Genomic DNA, 22,560 nt, shown 5'->3' with positions numbered 1-22,560 from the left:
AGCGCGTTTTTTTAGAAAATGCAGATTTTTAATAAAAATTATATGACAGTCACGCTCCAGTCGTTTGCGCACACGAACTCTATATCGAGGCGGAACTACTTTGTCACAACGAAAATGGCATTGCCGAGACTAATTAACACGAACTGGTTAATTATTTCTATTTATTGACTACACGGCAGATGTTTTTATTAGAAATTTTTAGTGCGTGCCAATTTTTGGCATACCCGCTTTTCTTAGAAATCACGAAAGTTGCACAAGATTCGAGATATTCATAATGGAATTTTAAGGGCGAAATCTAAACTGATATCGCCCGGCGCACAGAAAACGCGGCCTCTCTGTTACCTACGTAAGACCTGAACTGCATGTGACAAGCAAGGAGAGAAGACTTTTTTAAGGGCTCGTTTTTTCTTTGTTAGACAGGATATTATTGAGAACTAGCAGACAATAATGCCAATGGGATGTTATTTGTAGTAATTAGGTTATAAATGTGACGAAAGTAAAGTGAAGAAAAGATAACTTGCCGCCGGCAGGGATTGAACCTGCGACCTTCGAATAACGTGTCCGAGGCTCTACCACTGAGCTACGGCGGCGGTCATTCCCCCGTCCACTTTATAGGGTATATATGTCCATTAAACCTAGGAGCGTTAGTCAGCGTCGATCGTAGCCATGGCTGCGATCGGCGTTACCAGCGCCCTGCCGGCGGCAAGTTATTACTTTCTTCACATTTATATGCTAATTACTACAAATAACATCCCCTACACATTCCTTGGCGTTATTGTCTGCTAGTTCTTATTATTATTGTGTCTCACAAAGAAAAAGGAGCCCTTAAAACGTCTTCTTTCCTTCATTCATAGCGAGGGTCTCGTTCTGGCAGACTTGGTGCCTTCAGGTAGTATGCGAGGGATTATTGGTCGGCTACCAGCGCGTGATGTGATCACGTGCTACGTGACGCCAACAGGCAGAAAAAGAGTGTTCAACACTCGCCGCCATTACTGCGATCGGCGCTGACTAACAATCCTGGGTGTAATGCACATATATACCCCATTAAGTGGACGGGAGGATGACCGCCGCCGTTGCTCAGTGGTAGGGCATCGGACTCATTATTTCAAAGGTCGCAGGTTCGGTCCCTGCCGGCGGCAGGTTATCTTTGCGTCCACTTTACTTTCTTCACACTTGTATCCTAATTACTAGGAATAACATTCCCTATGCTTTCCTTGGCATTATTGTCTGCGAGTTCTCATTAATGGCGTGAAAAGTACGTGCCGAAGTTTGAATCAAGGCGTGCCGACGCAGAATAAGGACAGGAAAATAAGCAAGCTTTCTGCAATACGCAAGCAGTCCGCTCATTCTTTGGGCGTGATGGGTGGTGCCTATCTGTTGCCTTCCTAGTCAGGAGCGAAAAACTATTTCGCATCTCTGCAAGAAGAAGCGCCGCAGTGGCTGTCCGCGAGTTTTATGCTTCACGGAGACAACAAGGTTGGTTTTTTTTTTTTTGCGTACAGCTCGAAAGAAACGGAAAAACACCAAACACCACACGACTGCCGTTTTTCACAAAAAGATACGGCCACGGCGCGCCTTCACTCAGATTTAGTCACTTCTATGTCACGGGTCGTTCCGGTCTGACGTAACAGATAGGCCGCTTTTTCTGCGCGCCGAGCACGATCAGTTTTGATTTCGCCCTGAAAACTACATGATGAATATCTCGAATCACGTGTAACTTTCGTGATTTCTAAAAAAATGCGCATGCCATAAATTAAGACGCACTCCAAGTTTTTAATATAAACGGCCCTCGAGTCAATGATTAAAAAGTTATTTAAGGAGTTTTTTGTTAATTCGTCATGACAATGTGATTTTAGTTGCGGCAAAGTATTTCCGCCTCGTCATAAAGTACGTGTATGAAAATGACAACAGCGTGACTGTGATAAAATGTTTATACAGAATATGTATTTCCTAAAGAAAAACTGCCTGTCCATTAAGTTCGTTCTACTTTTTCGCCAACTGTTCGTTATTTGCCTGTCCTGTACGCATTATTATATACCTTTCAACAGTGCTTCTTTAGTGTTATGTCCTACACTGCAAACCGTTGCACACCCGTATAGGTGTTTCTGAGATAAAACACTTATCATACACCTAATTTTTCTGTCAATATTATCCGAAAGGGCGTAATGTCTTTTTTGCACAGCCTTCGCACGCCCTTTATTTATTTTTGGGTGTACAATGGAAGTATGTCCGTTTTACAACACCCATGCGTGTTCTTTGACTTTTACACCTATGGGTCAATTCACTGACCCATAGGTGTCACCCGTGGCACTTGAATATTTATGGGATAAAATTTTTGCATTTATTTTTCTTACATACTGCCCTTTACTAATCTACGGCAGTCAGTACTCGCATCCATAGTGCAGAAAGGTCAAAAATAAAAATAACGACCTGTTTACTCGAACACAGCAAAGGGACAACCAAGAGAGTACATGACCGAACATGACGCTGCAGAAACGAATCAATGATACAGCATCAGCACATTTCCACTGGGTGATTGTTTGATGAAAGAGTATACACAAGTCTTATGCACTCCAGTTAAACAACCTGAACGTGATTTTTTAAGTCTGTCCATTCTAATTAGCTCTAACCGAATGACCCACAACATAACTCTTCATGCGGCAACAATGCATTGCTGACTTCTTGCTTTAGTAACAGAAGCAACGCAGGTAAGTGTAACCTCCTCGTACACAGTAGTGCGCAGAAACTGTACTGCAGCTGAATATACAAAAAAAGCTTAATTAATGAATTACTGGGGCTTTATGCGCCAAAACCCCAATATGATTATAAGGCAGTTCGTTGTGGAGGGCACATATCCGAAAATTTGAGACACCTGGCGCTTTTTAACGTGTACCTAAATCGAATTCAATGAGCCTCTAGCACTTTCGCCTCCATTAAAGAAGCTACCGCCGGGGCTGGAATTGAACTCGCAATCTTCGGGTGAGCAGCCGAACACATATGTACTGCCATGGAGGCATGCAAGTAACAAAAATTTATAAACTGTTAAGCTTGAACGCGATAGCGATATCCACACACACGCACACGCACACGCACGCGCACACGCACACACACACACACACACACATGCACGCACAAAGAACGTATAGCAAAGGTTTTCGCCCTCTTCAACAGCACTTTTATGACAACAGTGTTTGTGTGTCCAATGTATACGGGTGAGTATTGCGTTGCCGATCGCTAGCCTGCCTTCGCTTCTCGGTAGAGACCCAAAACGTGCCGCAAGGAGAGCCGAAGTGCAGGTTCCCTCTGGCTCATATCTTTATTTGCATCTACCTTGAATTTTCGCTCACAGCCAACGCTGCTTTTTCGCTCGCAACCAAAGAAGCCGCCGGCGACAGCGGAATTTCCGCGAAATGAGCTCTCTAACGCTATCGCGGGCACGACGTAAAAGTATCTACCTATGGATAGTGGGGGCCTCGGCGTCTCGACGCGTAATGCAACGCCTGCCTGTACGCGGTGTCGACTAGACCGTATAGCTCAAACCTCATCGCAACGATCCAGGCAACCACGGATATCCGCTCAGTATCCATGAAAGAGCCCAACGTCCAGTGCCAGTGTGGGACATTCATTGGATGAACATTAGAGATACCATAGTGGATATCCATTTTTGGAGTTGTGACATACAGACAAGTTATAATCGATTATGAATCTTCAAAGGATATTCATGTATGACTTTGTGAAGAAGTCCACAAATGAACGTGTATTCACTACATAAGCTGAAACGGCAGCTTTCTTACACATGGCAATGGGCATCGTCACAGGTCGTCACCAGAAAATTATTTACTGTGGAACCCCGATTATACGACTTTGAAGGGTCCACGCAAAACTGTCGTATAATCCGGGCGTCGTATAATCGAAAAACTAAGAATATAGGCAGTGGCAATCAGCCTTGGCCAGAAAAGGGGAACAGACCACCTGATTGAGCCCACGACACGACCCTGTGCTTTTCCAAGGAATGTAGATTAAATTATTTTTGAAAATTTCAGCGACTGGCAGCATTACTTAGCTGAAAGACGTATGAGCGAATCGTAATCCTCAATTAAAAAAATTGAATCCAGTGCGCATCTTTCTCCCTATAAATCGAGTTCGAAAGTTGCCTGTGTGTGAAAACGAAACCGAAACCGCGTTGGCCACAGCCTCCCGTCAGGGGAGTCAGACGCAGTGTCATCACCATCACATAATGGCGACAGAGCACGAGTTTGCGTAGAATGCTTTCGTGCTCGACTGAGCTGTGTGCATCGTATTTGTGCCCCTGTGAAGTGCAAATAATGATGTCCCGCTGTTATTATGAACGTTCATGTCAAGCGAAAGTTATTTTGCATGGTGAAAATAGCTGCGTCGCGTCCTTTTGCGTGCTAAAGACCTGTAACTGCGAGTGCCGCAAACAAGGGCAGGAGACCAGCTGTATGTCGACCAGGAAAAGCTTCCACGGACCGAAAACGTGAACATATCTGGATCTCAATGACCGGTCAGCTGAAGCTACTCAGTGTGGAGAGAGCTTGTCTAGGTAACGACCCTGGATACGCACGCACCCGAGGCGTATCCAGAAGCTATCTTAAAAGCCAGGAAAACTGGATTGCAGAAGCGCATGAACTGCCAGGAGAATAAATTTACTGTCTCACTCTCTACTTTTGTAATTTTCAACGTAGGGGAACGAAGGTCGCGGGATCAAATCCCGGCCGCGGCGGCTGCATTTTCGATGGAGGCGAAAATGTTTGAGGCCCGTGTACCTAGATTTAGGTGCACGTTAAAGAACCCCAGGTGGTCGAAATTTCCGGAGCCCTCCACTACGGCGTCTCTCATAATCATATCTTGGTTTTGGGACGTTAAACCCCAGATATTATTATTACGTAGGGGAACGAGAGTTCTTATTGTGCACTCGCAAATACTTGGTCAGCGTTCAGATACGAGTAAAGAAGGTGATCTTTTTTTCTCGGACGGAATCAGAAAGTCGTCGTAAGATGCGGGGTCGGTGTAAAATTGCGTCGTATAACGAAGGTTTTTAATACGTTATTTCTATGGCGATTTTGCCGGGACCAAACCGATTAGTCGTGAAATGCAGGTCGTCGCAAATCCGGGGGACGCATAATCGAGGATCTAGAACCCAGAAACATCATTGAGGTACTACGTACAATAAATTATTTTCATGTACACCCCTTACTAATCGAAATATATTATTGACTTGTTCGCTTGATTGTTCTATTATACTGTTACGTGAATGACGACTCGGTAGACTGTAGTCCGTAGACTATTCACACGATATATTTACAGTAGCGATTGCAGCGCTGACCGGTTCAGCTCAGAGCCCGAACGGAGAGAGATCTTCCTTCTCTTCGTCCGGCTCATACGCGCATGGTTCGAGGGGCTGGCAATATGCACCTAATTGCCAGTAAACAGTTTAGTTGTGTAACTGCACATATGGCAGCCCAAATAACTGAAATAATAACTAGTATATGCATCTTCTGCTGGCCTTCTACTTCATTTAAAATCCGTGCACATTTCTGAAGACCAATGAAAATGTCACTGCCTTGTGTTTACACGCAATGCCTGTGCATTGTTTTGTATTGTGTTTGCATTGTTTTGTTTTGTATTTTATTTATCTTTCTATATATATCTAAAAAAAAATATATATATATATATATATATATATATATATATATATATAATTTACTTGCCTGAGTGCACTTGGGTATGAATTGCATTCCTTGGTGAGTCGCTTTGGGCCCGCACCGTTATGCTTTCCATCACACTTAAGCATTGTCCAGCGCTCACAGGTTGAAACTGTGCAATTTAAAGCTAAATTGTGAATGCAATTTAATTCTACCATGTTCAGTTCGTGAGATGATTTCTAAGGGCTCGTTTTATCTTTGTTAGACACAATATTAATGAGAACTAACAGACAATAACGCCAAGGAAAGTATAGGGTGTGTGATCTGTAGTATTTAGAATGTAAATGTGAAGAAAGTAAAGTGGACGAAAAGATGACTTGTCGCCGGCAGGGACCGAACCTGCGACCTTCGAATAACGCGTCCGATGCTCTACCACTGAGCTACGGCGGCGTTCATCCTCCCGTCCACTTTGTGGGGTATATATGTTGATTTAAACCTAGGAGTGTTAGTCAGCGCCAATCGCAGCCATGGCGGCGTGTGTGGAACACTGTTTTTTTGCCTATTGGCGTCACGTAGCACGTGATCTTTTTACGAGCTGGCAGCTGACCAATAATCCCTCGCATACTACCTAAAGGCATTAAGTCTGCCAGGACGAGACCCTTGCTATGAATGAAGGAAGGGACATGATTTCTAAGGGCTCGTTTTATCTTTGTTAGACACAATATTAATGAGAACTAACAGACAATAACGCCAAGGAAAGTATAGGGTGTGTGATCTGTAGTATTTAGAATGTAAATGTGAAGAAAGTAAAGTGGACGAAAAGATGACTTGCCGCCGTGCTACGTGACACCAATAGGCAAAAAAAAAGTGTTCCACACTCGCCGCCATGGCTGCGATTGGCGCTGACTAACACTCCTAGGTTTAAATCAACATATATACCCCACAAAGTGGACGGGAGGATGACCGCCGCCGTAGCTCAGTGGTAGAGCATCGGACGCGTTATTCGAAGGTCGCAGGTTCGGTCCCTGCCGGCGGCAAGTCATCTTTTCGTCCACTTTACTTTCTTCACATTTACATTCTAAATACTACAGATCACACACCCTATACTTTCCTTGGCGTTATTGTCTGTTAGTTCTCATTAATATTATGTTCAGTCCGTGTCGTATTGGTGTAAATTCAACTTTAACCCTTAGATCAGAGGCAATATTACTTTTGGCAGCTGCATTTGTAGCAACATAACGCACCTAACTCGAGCAATTGTGCTTACCAGTCGTTATTCTGACGCAGACACTTGGGCTAGTTGGTGATAACTTAACTTGGGCATCTGAGCAAATGTAAAGGAATGCTCGAGTAAGGAACAGACACGTAGACGCCCTTCCTGTGTACGTGTCTTTTCCTTATTTGAGTGTTGCTTTGTGCTTGCTGTTTCAATCTGTGAGCACTGTACATTCAGGCACAACATACGTATAAGGTCCATAATATGTCCACGACAGGATCCCGTTCTGGATATCCTCTGAATCTGCAAAAATGTTTTTTAAACATCTGTCGGACCTCCGATTGAGCTCCAGCGGAGATTTACGGATCTCCAGTGGATATCATTACATCCGAAACGGATATATACTGGATTCCTGAGAGATATCTGTGGTTGGTTGGGGAGCTATCAGAGGAACGTGATATGTACCCGCGACTATATTGTCGCGTGGTCGTGACTTCGACGAAGACCGCAGGCGAGGTGTCCAAGATGAAACTCTTTATTTGGCCACGAAACGGAAAGTAAATTTACAGCAGTACACACGGTATGCACTGATAGCGGCGAACAGAGCGTCGACCGTCGATCAACTGACCAGCGGTGAAGCGCGTCGGCATTTATGCATGTGCCGTAGAATATTCCAGCGTTATCGCTAGTTGTCGCGCAATCTCTAGAATAAGCTCGAGTGTTCGCGTCTTGCGCGCAATCTTAACAAAATGATCCACAATAATCGCGAAGCTTCTCGAACAATGAGGCGCGGTTTGAGCTGAGCATTGCTGACAATCTTTGTGGGCGAAAACCGAATACAACAAAAGTGGTAATAAGAAACGCACGTGGCAATGCCCCCCTCTGAAAAAGCATCGTCCCGATGCTTAAAAACAGAACATGAATACATGAAATACTAAAGAAAACTAATAAAGCAAGCAAACATTAGAGTCCTCACGTGTGTTAACGAGCATAGTACGGTTTAAGGCGCACCACATGCACGACCTCGGGTCGAGCTCGGCGCCTCTCAGAGTTTGTGATGCCGTCGGGGACAACCTCGTAGTCGAGTGCGCCGAGACGTCGAAGTACAGCGGTGAGCATTCTTAGGGTGAACACAGGAGCGCGTGGCCGACGGCACTGTCAGCGCTGCGTAACGGTCATCGCTTGAAACATTGCACATGCGCATCATGCGTTCTACAAAATAATCTTTTCATCGCGCGCACGCAAGCGTATCCACGACAAGCGTCTTCATGACGTAGTGGGCGCGGTGGAAAGAGTGTATCGAAAAACACATGCTGCGCATGTGCAATGTTTCCAACGATGGCTGTTGCGCGGCGCTGACAGTGCCGTCAGCCACGTGCTCGCGTGTTCACCCTAACAGTGCCCACCGCTGTACCCTGTACGGTCCGAAGTATCGTCGAAGAAGCTTCTCGCTCAGTCCACGTCGTCGTATTGACGTCCAGACCCAGACACGGTCGCCGGGCTGGTACTCCACGAAGCGTCGTCGAAGATTGTAGCGACGGCTGTCGGTGTGCTTCTGGGTCTTGATGCGCAGGCGGGAGAGCTGTCGAGCTTCTTCTGCACGTTGTAAGTAAGCGGCGGCGTCGAGATTTCCTTCGTCGGTGTCGTTGAGTAGCATGGCGTCGAGCGTCGTCGCCGGGCTCCTTCCGTAGACCGACTTGTACGGCGTCATCTGCGCCGTTTCTTCGACGGCCGTGTTATAGGCGAAGGTCACGTACGGAAGGATGGCGTCCTACGTCTTGTGCTCAACGTCGACGTATATGGCCGGCATGTCGGCGATGGTCTTATTTAGACGCTCGGTGAGGCCATTGGTCTGCGTGTGGTAGGCGGTGGTGCGGCGGTGGCTCGTCTCGCTGTATTTGAAGATCGCCTGAGTTAGGTCCGCAGTAAAGGCGGTACCTCTGTCTGTTATGAGGACCTCTGGGGCGCCATGACGCAAGACGATGTTCTCCACGAAGAACTTGGCTACCTCGGCGGCACTGCCTTTGGGCAAGGCCTTTGTCTCGGCGTAGCGGGTGAGGTAGTCAGCTGCTACGACGATCCACTTGTTGCCGGAAGTCGACGTCGGGAACGGCCCCAGTAGGTCCATCCCGATTTGCTGGAACGGCCGGTGAGGTGGTTTGATTTGCTACAGAAGTCCCGCTGGCCTAGTCGGCGGTGTCTTCCGTCGCTGGTAATCTCGGCAAGTCTTAACGTAGTGGGCCACGTCGGCAGGAAGGCGTGGCCAGTAGTATTTTTCCTGTATCCTCGCGAGCATGCGGGAAAAGCCGAGGTGGCCAGCCGTCGGGTCGTCGTGCAGGGCCTGCAGAACTTCTGGTGGCACTGCCGGAGGTACAACGATAAGGTAGTTGGCCTGGGCCGGAGAGGAGTTCTTCTTTACGAGGACGTCGTTTTTTTTAAATGACGCCAATCCCCGCCTGAATACTTTCGGAACAACGGCGGTCCTGCCCTTGAGATATTCTACAAGGCCCCTGAGTTCCGGGTCGGCTTGCTGTCGTTCAGCGAAGTCGTCGGCCCTTATATGGTTCTCAAGAAGCAGCCATCATCGTGGTCGTCCTGCGGTGGTGCGTCGACGGGGGCATGAGCCAGCCACTCGGCGTCGGAGTGTTTTCTTCCAGACTTGTAAGCGACGGTAATGTCGAATTCTTGAAGTCTTAGGCTCCACCGTGCGAGGCGACCTGAAGGGTCCTTCAAGTTGGCTATAACATTGACGGGCCTGCAGTACAGGTGGGGGCGAAACTTCGACGTAGCCCAGATGATGTAGGAATACGTTTTGTTGGGCTAGTTTGTTCATGACTTCTGAAGGAAAAAATATTGTAGCGCAAAGCAACACACGGACAGACAGAGAGGATGGGACTGGCGCTTTTTTTTCCCCCAAATGATGGCAAGACACTCCTTTTCCGTTGTGGAATAGTTACCTTCTGCTTTGGATAGCGACCGGCTAGCATAACTGATGACCCTTTCCAGTCCGTCGGTCTTTTGCACAAGGACGGTGCCGAGTCGTGCGCTGCTTGCTTCGGTGTGGATTTCTGTATCGGCGTGTTCGTGGAAATACGCAAGTATAGGAGGCGTCTGCAGGCGTCGTTTGAGTTCTTGAAATGCCTCGACTTGCGCAGTTCCCCACTTGAACTCCACGTCACTCTTCGTGAGGTGAGTTAGTGGCTCGGCGATCCGTGAAAATCCCTTGACGAAGCGTCTGTAATAGGCGCACAAGCCGAGAAATTGGCGTACGGCCTTCTTGTCGGTGGGCGACGGGAAGGCAGCTGTTTTCCGCTGGTTGCGGCGAACTCCAGATTTGCTAATCACGTGGCCCAAGAAGAGGAGCTCCTCGTACGTGAAACGGCACTTTTCTGGCTTCAGGGTGAGTCCGGAGGTCTTGAATGCTTGAAGTACAGCTTCAAGGCGCCGGAGGAGTTCGTCGAAGTTTGAGGCAAACACAACGACGTCGTCCAAGTACAAAGGCACGTCTGCCACTTCAAGCCAGCCAGCACTGTATCCATAACGCGTTGGAAAGTCGCAGGTGCCTAGCAAAGACCAAAAGGCATGACCTTGAACTCAGAGAGGCCGTCGGGTGTTATAAAAGCGGTCTTTTCTCGGTCTCTCTCATCTACTTCGACCTGCCAATAGCCGGTCTTGAGGTCCATCGAAGAAAAGGTCCTATAAAGGCCTCATGTCGGCAAGGAACCACATTAGCATATGCAATATAGCGTGGTAGAAGAAAACTAAGCACCAAGCGTCGCACAACGCGAATTCTGTAACCAGGGGTCACACAATGCGAATTGCGCAACGAGAAGGTGGTTGAATGCTTCCAACCCATTACAAAGAGCTCCGCCATAATTCTTCATCGTCATCAGGCACAGCATCAACAAAGTGCGCATAATGCCTTACATGCGTTTAGCAGGTACCACGGCTCTCCGTAGAGTGACGAAGAATGGCATAATGCATGCTTTCCTACTTCTCAAAAATTACAATGATTTATAGCGTAGTGGGTTCATCGCAAGCGCACTTGCATTTGTTGCCAAGGAAGCCCATAAGCGCATGATCTATTTGCTCGGGGTCGCAATAAAGTTCTTCCCCCCCTCTCTCTCTCTCCCACGTCAACGTATGTTATACAGCATGGCGGGAGAGGGAAATAGCGACCGGGCGTCACCCAATGCAAATTACAAACTGGTGGGCCGGTTAAAGCTTCCAACCCATTACAAAGGGCTGAGCCATAATTCTTCATCGCCATCAGTCGTCGCGTCAACAAAGTGCACATAATGCCTTACGGACCTGTAGCTGGTCCCTCGCTTCTCCGCAGAATGACGAATAATGACATAGTAACTGCTCCCCAACTCCACAAAAAGTGTGATTTATGGCGTAGTGGGTACCTTGCTCGTGTACTTGTATTAGTAGCCCCAAGAGAGCTTACAACGCGCTCTAGAAACGCCGCTCTTCCAGCTTTCGCTGTGACTGTGCTGCGGTTTCAGCGCAGGCCTGGCGTTTTTTTTTAAAGACGATAGTCTTTCTTGGGGAACTTAAACGCAGAAATTTTGGTCTGTCTTTCTGTTTGTCGGCACGTCCCTCGATTCAGCCACTCGGCCAAAGTTGAACCACTTGCACAAGGGCCAGCCATCGTTAACGGCTTACTAGGTTCATACTTGTGTACATGGTTGATCAAAAAGCAAACATTACGCATATCTGAGGCGCAACATCAATAGGTAAGTATTAGGTGGTGTGTTCCTTTAATAGAAAATACATAGATACGTAATTCTAGAGACCCTAGTTTCTTAAGCTGCCCTGAAAATGCGACTGCGCCGAAACTTGGCTTCCTCCGTGCCCTCTGCGCGAGCTCATTGTTGTGTTTCGGTTTCAGTTCAGTATTGCTCTGTACGAGTGCCATGGGGCGCCGCTCTGGCATTCCTGCTTTACCCAGGCGACGTGAATATAAAAGAGTGTGTGGAGAGTACTCGTTGAGTGAGGACGTTTCTTCTGCTTCGGCGCTTCGCGCCAAACCGCGTGTTCGGGCTGGCTGGCGTCCCCGCCGGTCGCGTTGGTCACCGCCGGTCTTGCCTGCTGCTGCGCCGGGACTACTAGCCCGCAACACAGCATTCACGTTTCCCGACGTATTGCCAGATGGCGTTCATATCTCACGCAGCGCCTCTTCTATCGTCTTTAGACGACATTTGCAGCGAAGCACGAAGATACGCGGCCAATTTTTTGTTACCAACCCATCCCCGTACATTGCTACGTTGGTTCGAGGGAAATGTCCCGGATGAATGGAACCCGTCGGAGGCGCACAAGTTCTGGACGCACCTGATGACTCGCACTGTACCAGTTCCCGTACCATCAGTGCTATTTCTACGTCTGATTCGTCACTCGCTGATGTATTTTGTCCCTCCATTGCTGACAACCTCACGTCAGTCCAGCGTTCCCAGCTTCTGTGCCTGTTGGAAGAATTTCGTTCTTCTTTCGATGTCGGGCAAATTTCTCTCGGCCGCACATCCGCTGTTATGCATCCCATTGAGACTGGCGCCCAACTACCACTGCGGCAAAGTCCATATTGCGTGTCTTCCGCAGAACGTCGCGTAATTAATGAGCAAGTCGACGATATGCTTCGACGCGATGTAATTCAGCCCTCCGACAGCCCGTGGGCGTCTCCTGTTGTTCGCGATGCGAAAAAGAACGGTACTGTGCGGTTTTGTGTGGACAAACAACGGCTCAATAAGGTTACCCGCAAGAATGTTTATCCACTGCTGCGAATCGACGACGTGACTGACAGCCTCCAGAAAGCAGAATTATTTTCATCTCTCGATTTGCGCTCGGGGTACTGGCAAGTACCCATGGCTGATGACGCTCGACCGAAGACAGCCTTTGTCATGCCCGACGTCTTGTACCAGTTATACGTCATGCCGTTTGGTCTGTGTAATGGGCCCTGCTACCTTCGAGCGCATGATAGATACCGTTCCGCGCAACTCGAAATGGCGCACGTGCTTGTGTTACCTGGACGACGTCGTCAATTTCGCTCCGGAATTATCCACGCATCTCCGACGTGTGCGGCATGTTTTGATACGTTTCAGCAACGCCGGCCTCCACTGAATCTGAAGAAGTGCCAATTTGCAGCACGGCAGCTGGCAATCCTAGGCTACGTCTTGTCCAAGGACGGAATCCTTCCCGATTCGGCCAAGCTTCGCGCCGTGGCCGAATTTCCCAAACCTACGTACGCCAAAGAACTGTGCAGTTTCGTAGGACTGTGTTCATACTTTTGACGCTTCATAAGAAACTTTGCCACCACCATATCCCTGCTGACGAAGCTCCTTGGAAGTTATGGGCCCCTACATTCGTGGTCGTCCGAGCGGGACGACGTGTTCGCAAAAGTGCGCCGTTTGTTGACGTCTCCTCCCATACTGCGTCACTACGACCCTACGGCCCCAACGGAGGTACACACGGACGCCAGCGGCGTAGGCCGCGGCGCTGTCCTTGGGCAGCGCAAACCAAGGTTCCCCGAATATTTCGTGGCATACGCAAGCCGTACGCTTACTACAGCCAAGACTAATTACACCATCACAGAAAAAGAGTGCCTGGCGATCATTTGGGTTTTTACAAAGTTCCGACCTTATTTGTATGTATGGTCGCCCATTTGATGTCGTCATCGACCATAATGCACTATACTGGCTGTCTGCACTATGCCCTATCATGCACTATGCTAGTGTGATTGAAGGATCCCTTAGGCCGTCTCGCCCGCTGGCCACTTCACCTGGAAGACTACGACGTGCGCGTGCCCCAACGGACGCCAGCATGCTGACACCGACGCCCTCTCGTGCTGCCCCTTGCCTGACGACAATGCCCCTTGCTCAGTACCTTACACTGCTGTTTCTTCCATCGACGTTCACACCATCGCTACAGAACAGCGGAAGGATAAATGGGTCGCCTCGCTGATCGAATTGCTCAATGATCTGTCGGCAATACCATCCACTCGCGCGTTGCGTCGTCAAGCCCGCCATTTTGCCATTCGTGACGACCTACTGCACCAACGTAATTACAAGGTGCGCCCAGGGGCCTTTACAGAAACCTTATGGGGCCACCTTTCGAGATGAGTACCCATTAACAACCGAGCGCCAGGTAGGTGTACTCCTCTATCCTTTTTAGAAAAACCGGTGGGTTCCCGGTGGGCACTGGGAATTGAACCCGGTACCTCCCGCATTGTAAGCGGACGCTCAACCATGTAGCCACCGCTGCGCACGTGTTGCCAGCTGGTCTACCACCATTACCTCGCCCTAACCATCTGTTTGGGCGCGTGGGCATCGATATTTATGGACGACGTCTTCTGACGTCAGCTGGTAACCGCTGGGCAATCGTCACTGTTGACCATCTAAAGCGATACGCCGAAGCCGCCGCCTTCCCAGCGGCTACAGCTCACGATGTTCATCCTTCCTGCTACACCGATTCATACTGCATCGCGGTCCACCCCAGGAGCTTCTGAGCTATCGAAGCCATGTCATCATATCGGAAGTCGTCGAAGCCATTCTCACAGAGTTCCATGCTGTTCACCGCAAAACTGCTGCTTACCATCCGCAGACGAATGGCCTAAACGAACGCATTAACCGCACGCTCGACGACGTGCCCTGAATGTACGTAGCCGCCGATCACACAAATTGGGATGCCATTCTGCCCTTCGTCACCTATGCATCATACAATACCACACCTCAGAGCACTACCGGTATTTCACCCTTCTTCTTAGTGTACGGAAGGCACCCGTCGCACACCATCGACACGATACTTCCATACAAGCCGGATCCATCTGAGTGTGCGCCTATTTCTGACAGAGCCAGGGTTTCTGAAGAGTGTTGCGAGCTTTCCACTTCTGAGCCCACGTCTCTCCCTGGGGTGCTCGTATGGCTCTCGGTACCTACCACTGCAACTGACCTCTCTTCAAAAGTGTTGCCGAAATACGAAGGCCCCTACCGTGTCGTATATGCACCGTCGTCGGCGCGACATTGTGAACGTGGAGCGCCTCCAGGCACACTATGACCCGCTCATAGTGACAAGCTGTTAGGTCGCCGAGCGGCTCCCTTTTCGTACCCGGGGTAATTGCAGCGAAGCCTTGGAATGCAGTAATTGGTTGCACTCTCAAGCGCCTTCTAGTGGGTCGTCCTCTTTAGCTCCTCCTGAAGGAACGCCGCTCACGCTGAGTCCGTTCTTCCGCCTTGTCTGTCGTCATTCCCTATTGTCGCTGAGTGCCGGCAAATAAATACAATAACAGCAGTGTTTAACAAACCTACACGCGAGTGTTGCCCGACGGCGTGAACTGTCCCCGTGTGTTGCGAGAGCGGCGTCTTTAAAGACCCCACAATTTCCAGTTTTACATCCCCGTCGTAATGTTATGAGTTTACGATCACTACCCAAGCTGTTAATCCTCTCCTCGTCTATACTGATTTCTCTCAGTTTGTCATCAATTCCTGCGGTCATGAGACAATAATCAATGTTAGATTACCTGTTTCCAACTTCCCACGTGGTCGGCCCATCACACTTAGGCCCCTTGTTAACTATCTCAAGACTATGTTGCTCACAAACGTCTATCAACAACTTTCCATCGGCTTCTGAATATCCGCCAAAGTCATGCATGTGGGTATTCATGTCCACTAACAGGATCATTTCGACCCCATTACCAAATTTCTTAATATCCGTGCTTCTGCAATTCACTATCTCCTGTTTGTCTGCAGTTATTCCCCGTCCACAAGTATGCTTCCCCTATACACGTTTTCTTTCCGCTTACTGTGCCCGAAACCTAGAGGCGCTGTGTACACGTTTGCTTCACTCTATCCCATTTGGCTGCGTAGATCATTTAGCACTCCGACACCCAACCTGTACTTTCTCATTTTATCCTGTTGCGCCCTTCCAAACATAATCCGCGAGACGCGGTAGCTCTTTGTTTAACTGCTCCAAAATTTCTAAACAATCTGCTTTTTTTTTCTGCCACGCCTCATATTTACGTAAATTATTGCAACACGCGCCTTCTCCCTTTCTCTTTTACCTTTCTTCTGGTTCTTCCCAATACTAAGTGTCAAAGAGTCCCCCTTTTTATTTTCTCTGTTATTAGCTACCCCGGACTCCGAAGGGCCCGCGTGCCCTCTAAAGAAGCTACTGCGCGTCCTCCCAGTCGCCAACCCACCTAACGTCCAAGCCTCCTATCGAAGTGAATTCTACCTCTTTGGGAACCACCCCACCTGTGCACCTCCCTGTTTATTTCCACTACCTCAAAACCTTTCTCTTGACTCATTCGCCGTATCTCTTCTTTTGCATCGACAACCGCTCTTTGCAAGTTGCCGTCGCGCACTTGTACCTCCGGCACTGTTCATACGACAGTCTGCATCTTGGGGACACGGGGCGCATGTCATCGACCCCTTTTGCCAAGGTCGTCGCTACGCCTGATGATTCTTTGTTCAAGACGCTATTTAACCCTCCTGCAATTACTACGAGGTTGGGTCCGTTAGCTCTCGCTGTGAGTTTTTCCCTCGCTTGCCTTTGACTGACAACAGCGCATGTCCTAGGAACGTGCGAGTCGGAACTCTTTTATCGCCTTTGACCCCCTCGTTGACTGCGTCTGCGCATCAAACTAAATTCTAGTCATAACGTCCTCTGACTTTGCTGCCGAAGTGACGTGAACCTGACTACCGACCAGCATGAGTCATGGCTGCTGCTCAGTTCCCTCACTCCCTCCCTCCCTCCCTCCCTCAAAACTACTCTCCGAAAGCTGGGCTCTGTGATTGTTCTACCTGCCTTTGCCACGCCTGATTCCCCTTTCGCCTCTGCCAGTCGACGCCCTAATCTTTGTTCAGCTTGACGATCTTCACTTGCACTTCCTCGCTTGATTTAAGCCTTTCTCCCACAGCCTTCGTTTTGTCGCGCTCGGTTCCCAAAGCATTCTCTATCTCTGCAATTATCGTCATGAATTCACAATGGGCAGCCATCGTTTTCTGCATTTTCGCCTCGACCTCACATTGTCTGCACAAACCTCCATTTTCAAAGCTACCCCGTACTCATAACACTTAGTGTTTTTGATTATGGCTTGACCAGTTCACCGGTGTTCAGGTGTAACAAAATTGTCACGCCAGATAACCACAAGACACGGCGTACTACACACACTGCCCCGAGCCAAATAATACTACAAAACTCAATCAATATCCTACGACTCAAAACACCACGCTGTCAATATATAATCAACACGCTATCACACACCACCTCCCAATAAACTCAGTCGACTGCGAAACCAAAAATTCAAATATTCTATGCGCACACAAGCGGCCAGTACGTGCACACCACAGCCACGTGTTGGCACAAAAAAACTACAAAAAACAAAGAACTGACCAAACAATAAATAAAAGGAAATAAGCACAATTATCTCAATTAACATTTACGCTAATGGCTTAGGTAATGCCCTAAACCAACAGACAGACGTGTAACTACTACTGATAAAGGCAAGCTCAAAACATGCAAAAACAATTATCTACCACTGTCGTTCTGGAGCCCTCGAAACGCACATCCTTTCACCACCAAACACTGCCACTGTACCATTTCAAGCACTTGAGCGCCACCAACGGGCGCGTGAGCGCTAAGATGAAAAGTGTGCACGCCGTAGCAACGAGCGCGCGGCCTTCACGTTTTATCGTTCCGCCTGCGCCGTGCCAGCCGTTCTCAGATCAAGTGATTTTGGCATGGTGCAAAAATTACTCTGTAATTCGATCACGAACTTCTGCGCTTACCTGCGACAGCCTCTCTACGATTTCCGTCTGTCACGTGCTCCCGCTTGCCACTAGCTGAGTGGCTCCGAAGCGTCATTTCGTATTTTTAAGGCGAAAGCCTTATATGCCTGACTAAACGCGGAATTTGACCGTCGGCGTCAGCGTCCCGCGTCGTCAGCGGCGTCTCGCATCCTGCGTCGTCGGGGACGAGTGTTGCAAAAAATCATCATCACGTGATGACGTCACCATATGACGTCATCTTGACGCAAAAATTTGTGCCGTTATCATGACGTCACAAATTCTGGCGTAACGTTACGTGAGGTAACGCCACATAATGCCGTTGTAATGGCCTCCTTTGGGAGGCGAACAAAACCGGAGAGCGCGCGACCTCGAGCGAAGGAAATAAAGACGGCACTTCGCTGTGGCACGTGAAGGTACGGCTCGGTTTCGCTGCTGTCGTCGATTCTGGTTCAGCCGTCCCGTTCCTTCGCTCCTGTGGCACAAGCCTACACCGTCATCGCATGACATCCTAGTTTGGTCAAAGTTGGGCTGACCACGGAGATCCCGGAGGTAGTGCGAAACCACGCTAGGTGGACAAAGCTTTCGGAGGATGGCGGGGAAGGATTAGTACATCTAGGGAGCGTATACATGACCGGCCATTCATGTAGGCTCCCTGGTACATCGAGTGAGAAGATAAAGAAGATGGCTTTCGCCTTAGAGTCGTCTTAGGTGAATGTACAAAGGACCCTGCGATATTTTTTTTTGTAGCCAGTATGCCCTACGGCATAAATGCAATAACAAAAGCAACTAGACTTCCTAGAAGAAGTTTAGCAGAGGTCTATACAATCCGCTGATGCACTTGGAAAAAACGTCCTCCAGCGACACTGTCGATGAGCGCAAGGTGAGGTTGCGAGATTTAAAGAGCACGCGAGAGAGAGAGCATTTAGTAAAACAAGGTATACACCGATCAGGGAGCGTGCGTGTCGCTCGCAGCATATGCAACAAACGATAAGCTTCTATCGTCGACAATAACTGCATGCACGTGTTGCATTTTACATGCGCCGGTTGTGTTTCCGCATGTTGACTCACAGGTGAGTAGATATGTATAGTAGTGAACAATTTCAGATGGAACACTGAAGTTACACATGAAAGGCCACAGCGGCTAAATGCAGAGCGCAAAAGTGTTCATGACACAGCATGCTCGAGCTCTATTCAATACATCACATTCTTATCAGTGCATTACATGTAATCGTTAAACAAACATTAAATCTGTGTTTCAACTTACATCGCTCACGATCGTACGTCTTGACGGTACACGAGCGTGCCGACACCGTCAGGACGTACTATGCCGCCAAACATGCTGCATCCGATACACATCCGCTCGATACCTACGCCGACTGCGTTATTCCCTTCACATTTCATGCGTAGAGATGCATTCAGACGCGTTCGGATATTTATAGTATTTACGACGTAAGAATATTCAAGAATTCGCGAAGGGGTTTTTCGTTCCGTGCTGCCTTGGCACCAACGAGCAGCGGGCGATCGAACCAGTGATGCCAACCTCAGCGAACGTTTTATCCCCAGATTGACCGCCGAAAATTTTCTAGATTACGAGCAAAATCCCTAGATTGACTTTTATTGTCCTTGTTCAGGCTAATTCACCTTTCAACAGCCTAAAGATACTTCGCTTTCTGGCCCATTTCTTCTGAATCTTATTAGAAGTAAAGAGCAGCATACTAACTGCCACTTAATGTCTTTTTTCAGCATTTTCTCTGGCGTAATTGCACATAAAGGGCTGCAGATGGCGCCATTTGCTACAGCGACAGACATTGTGTCAATTTCACTTTGTCCTCTCATTGAAGGCATGCTCAGATTTGATCGTCGGGGTTGATTGCAAGTCTTTAGCGCCTTTCTTGTGTCTGCAGCTTACGAGGTGGCGGTCAATTTCTTATTTGTCACATTTGTAAGAACGATTGACAGTAGGAATACAGATCGCCCAAGAAACGGCGTTCTTAAGAAATACAGGGGTCGTTTTATACTGGCTGATGGCCATGCTAGCTGTGTGCTTTCGATCAGCCAGATATTTTTTTATTCATTCATACTGCAGGCCAATATGCTGGCCCATGCAGGAGGGGCAATACAATGACAAATCAATCCCAAGATGAAGTCAATTAAAAAAAGGAAATATGAAAAGACATGTAAATGATGCAACCTATAGCCATATTGCAGAAAACGAAATGCTTGCTTAGCACAATAACAGAAATGACATTTTGCTGAAAACTTCGTGCAAATAAGAGTAGGGAACTAAAACGTAACATTCTAAATACAATGAAGAAAGAAAACGCACAGATGAAATTTCACTTCAATGAAAAAAAAAACGCTCTCCGAACAATAATAAAGCATTGAGAGAAAAAAATTCGCATTAAATTGAGAAAAAGCTTCAAGCACTGCCTAATGTTGATGCTGAATTTTGCAAAAAATGGTTCTCCAACTCTTTTGCGAGGTTCCTTGGTTGTATGACATGAGGGAATTCCATTCGATGCGCGGCTGTTCATGCGAGATTTATTCTTGGCAAATATTGGCGTGCGGGAAAAGCTGTTTCTGGTAGAAGTGTTACACAATGGGGCGATCGAAGCCCAGTTTCCCCTTTTATGATGCTATGTAAGAACTGCAGGCGACTAAGTTTGCTGCGATGTTCCAGTGAACTGATTTTATTGGTAAGCATTGCTAACGGCGGGGAATCTTCTCATTTATATTTTTCCAAAGATAAATTTACCGGCCTTCTTTTGCACACGCTCCAAATTCATAATGCCCTGCTTCCCGTGAGGATCCCATACTACCACCGCATATTCAGCTTTTCAACGCACAAATGTTATATGCTAAAATTTTGGTATAAACAGGTGATTTTGTAAGTTTCCTTTTTAAAAAACCATACACTAGTTTAGCTCTGAAAGACTGAAAACACAGTGTTTTGTCTCTTTCCGCCGCGCAGTTTTGATAATAATGAATCCCTACCAACTCGCCCAATTATCAGTATTACTCCTGCTCTCTTTCTCTCCTGGTGCACAAGTTACTTGTCATGCAGCAACATTGCACGGTGAAGGCACGTGGCGAGCGTGAACTCGATACGTTTTCGAGCCTGTAACTACAAGGCAAAATTGTTTCATGTTTCACAGAGCAGCAATCACTCAGTGCGCTCATGGACGCGCGTCCGTGCTAAACACTCACAAGGACTACGCTTCGTTCTCCTCCCAGTATTCAGCATGTGATCATCCCGAAAACGATCACAGAACTGTGATCGTTTTCACTCGGCCCAGCAGAACACCAAAGCTCTCTTAAATAAAAAATAGCGAAAATTGTCGCTCTTTACGGCCTTTCTAGTTGAAAACGCATGATTATTCAGTAAAGCCTGTCATTAGGCCGCGTAACGTAACAAACCGAAAATTATTGGTTTTCAGAGCCTTTCTAGTCGAAAAACCGTGATTACTCAGTAACGCTTCTCATTAGGCCGCGTAATGTAACATTTCCAGAACCATGCAAAAATCTCTAGATTCAATAAAAACACGCCAAACCCCTAGATCTTTGGATAAATCCCTAGGGTTGGCATCACTGGACTGAACAATAGGCTCGCACGACGTACAGACTTTTCCCATAGTGCACCGCGTGCCCACGTGGTGTTCTAGGATAGCTTGAAAAAAGTATATTATGGAGTGCAAGCGGGCATGTCACGTGGTTTTTTTTTTGCGGGCACCTGCAGTAATGAGAAAAACACTATTATCGCAAATCAGTTCTGCGGAATCCCGCAAGGTGGCGGAACGTTAAGAAAGGGAAAGTAGACAACTGCCCGCACGAAGCCACAGGGAAGACCATGCAGCTTTCTCAGAAATAAAGCCTCTTAGTCGCCGAAAAATTCGTCCTGGTTTGGGAATCGAACTCGCGACCAATGCCTTTCCGGGCGGTCGCTCTACCAATTGAGCTAACCAGGAAGCTAGCAATTGGCGCAATGTTCCTCGGTAAGCAATCAACATTTGGCAAAGGTTTAGCTTTAGATTGTCGTAAGTAAGCTAACGCGCTGCACATACTAAATTGGGTTGCCACCTTACCACTAGAAAGAAAACCGGCTCTTCGGGGAGGGAGGGGGTGTACTTATACAGTTGGTTGATGGTTGAACTTATGCTGAAAAAAAAAGAAAGGGACGCCATGTTCAGTCTTTGACGCACATTGTTTGCCAAGTCAGAAGTCAACATAATGTACATGTACAAACTAAAAAAAAAACAGAGCTAACCAACTATTCTGTTGGCACAAAAATAAATTCCGTCTACATATATGGCGTCCATTTCGGACGTAAGGCCCCAGCACTTATTATTAATACATGTCGTTCACGGCCATGAGCCATTTCACATTCTCAGGTTGGGATTTCCAGTTTTTCGGAATAGACATTGACGTAATTTTCGCTGCTTCGAAGGCGGATGCTTTACGCTTATGAGGCAGGCACGTGACCACTGAAGCTAATTTTTCGCTCTATTTGAATGATCTGTATAACTGAAGGGATTAATTAATGCGTGTTTTTATTGGTACAAGATAGAAATTGGTTGAAAATTGTGTGAGAGTTTTGGTGACTGACGAAAAATATTTAGTGCCTTCAAAGTTGCTGAATTTAGGCTTATAAAATGCAAAAAAAAAATAAATGATCGCGATGCGAGCAACTGGCGCCATCTGCAGCCGTTAATTACGCCAGAGAAAATACTGAAAAAAAAAACACATTAAGTGGCTATCAGTATACTGCTTTTTACTTCTAATAAGATTCAGAAGAAATGGGCCAGAAAGCAAAGTATCTTTAGGCTGTTGAAAGGTGAATTTGAATTGAATTGAATTTTGAATGGAATTTTATTGCTTACATTTTTTACAAAAAGTTTGC

General features: G+C 47.5%; 1 non-coding gene across 1 annotated transcript; it reads right to left on the bottom strand.

Moving 5' to 3' along the window:
- Window positions 1–518: 518 nt before the first annotated feature.
- On the bottom strand, window positions 519–590 carry Trnat-cgu (transfer RNA threonine (anticodon CGU)). The gene has a single exon. It is a non-coding gene; the product is annotated as a tRNA-Thr (tRNA).
- Between the last annotated feature and the right edge of the window lie 21,970 nt (window positions 591–22,560).

The sequence above is a fragment of the Rhipicephalus sanguineus genome, chromosome 1 (assembly GCF_013339695.2).
Source record: "Rhipicephalus sanguineus isolate Rsan-2018 chromosome 1, BIME_Rsan_1.4, whole genome shotgun sequence".
Lineage (NCBI taxonomy): Eukaryota > Metazoa > Arthropoda > Arachnida > Ixodida > Ixodidae > Rhipicephalus > Rhipicephalus sanguineus.
This window is presented reverse-complemented; position numbering and strand designations above follow the sequence as displayed.